Genomic DNA, 2288 nt, shown 5'->3' on the forward strand with positions numbered 1-2288 from the left:
AGTGAGTACAGATGTGTCAGTGAGTACAGATGTGTCAGTGAGTACAGATGTGTTTTTAGGAGAGATTTAAAAGTAGAGACTGAGGTGGCCTGTCGAATGTTGATGGGCAGATTGTTCCAGAGTTTAGGGCCCACGACTGAAAACACTCGATCTCCTCTGAGCTTCAGCTGGTTCTTGGTACGGCCAAAAGCAGCTGGTCTGATGATCTTAAGGCCCGAGAAGGAGCATAAGGCTGAAGAAGGTCAGAGAGGTATGATGGTGCAAGGCCGTTAATGCACTTGAATGTCAGCAGGAGAATTTTAAAATCAACTCTGACACGTACAGGAAGCCAGTGAAGAGAGGACAGAACCGGAGTAATGTGCTCAAACCTGTGAGTTCCTGTTAGTAGCTGAGCTGCAGCATTTTGTACGAGCTGGAGACGTGAAAGTGAAGCCTGACTGACCCCAACATAAAGTGAGTTACAGTAGTCCAGCCAGGTTGTAATAAATGCATGGACTAGTTTTTCAAGGTCGGATGTGGACAGAACGGACTTGAGCTTTGCTATCTGCCTGAGCTGAAAGAAGGTTTGTTGAAGAACAGTTGATCTGTTTATTCAAGTTCCACATCTAAAACTGTCCCAGGATCGGTAACAGACAGTTTAGGTGTGGCTGAAGGGAGTCCAGTTTGCAGGATCAGACAGAGCTGGGGTTAAACACAATGACCTCAGTTAGCATCTTATCTTAGCAGTAACTGTGTGTTCAGGTGCATTCAAGTTTAAACGTATTTAAAACCCCACACCTTATTGTCCTCAGTAACATTTTCAGTTTTGTATTTTCAGTGTCCAGAAACAAATAAATTCAAAAAAATGACCACAATTATCATTATATATTATTATTACAAGGCGGGCAATGACTCGCACACAAATTGTCCCACAAGAGCTGTCAATCAAAATGAATGACTAAAACATAAGGCCTCATACACTCAGCACTACAATGTACATAAAGCACATTACTGAAAATAATAATTAGACTTGCAGGTCATGCTGCTTTGACACTCACTACAAAGATCAACGTCAGGACCTTCATTTCATTTCAGTTTATAGATATACTTTTTTAAAGATTTTTATACCACCATAGTACAATTTAAGACAGTGTCATGCTTTTATTACTTCATCTTATGCTTATGTTGAATAAATGTTTTGATGTTAAATGGTTATTGTTGCACCGGGGTCTGACTGAAATGTAATTTCAATCCTGTGTGTCCTGTCCATGCTGCAGCTTTTCACAATAAAGTGACTTTGATGATGAATATCTCTGAGGCAGAAGCAGGAATCAGTTTTCTGTTATCTGCTCTGGACAGATATCTCATTTAAACACATTTTATTTTCCATAAGGGAGCACAAATAATTAGATTTAAGTTTTGATTAGTTCTAATACTTGCGAGTAGTGATGGGTCTGGTGACACTGATGTGTTGAGCTCACAGAACAAAGCCTGTGGTGGGACGCTCATCACGAGTCTGTCTGGCTGCTGTAGGGATGGTCAAGTCCCAGCAGGCATCAGTACGCAGTGGCGATACAGGATCAATAGTTTGGCAATGTGTTGAACGCTTCATGACACCTCATCTACCCATCACTAGTGACAAGCAAACTTTTGACTCGATGACGTCACCGGCTTCCAGCACCTCCGCGCTGACACGTCGGAGCGGCAGGAGCAGACGTAGATTTATTCCATTTTACTGGATTTTTGTCAACCCCATAAACGACGCACCCACCCAGGTACACCAAGAACACGAGGGTTCAACGGCCTCAGACTTCTTTTAATGGCGTGCACGCTCTCAGTCTGGAAAGAAACCGCCATCTTTAAAAAACAGGACAGGAACCGATTTGAACAGCTGACAAATCAAGTGAGTCTATGAGAGACAGGTGCGTCTTCAGGTGAAACAACGGGGCTGAGGGAGAGAGAGTCAGCCAGCAGGCGCCAACAACCTCCATTACAAATTTAATTTTATTAAACACAATATTCATCAAACATTAAATCATGCACAAGAACTACTTTCAATGTAAATACAAAACCTGCTGTGACTGGTAAGGCCACGCCTCCCAGAACACAAAGCATCGGTTCTCTAGAGATATGAGTCCTCAGAAGTCCAGACTCGTGCTGGCCTACTCTTTAGCTGTTATCAGCTGATAAACGCTGGTGCTGGCCTACTCTTTAGCTGTTATCAGCTGATAAACGCTGGTGCTGGCCTACTCTTTAGCTGTCATCAGCTGATAAACATTGGTGCTGGCCTACTCTTTAGCTGTTATCAG

The sequence above is a fragment of the Nematolebias whitei genome, chromosome 13 (assembly GCF_014905685.2).
Source record: "Nematolebias whitei isolate Nwh7 chromosome 13, NemWhi1, whole genome shotgun sequence".
Classification (NCBI taxonomy): Eukaryota; Metazoa; Chordata; class Actinopteri; order Cyprinodontiformes; family Rivulidae; genus Nematolebias; species Nematolebias whitei.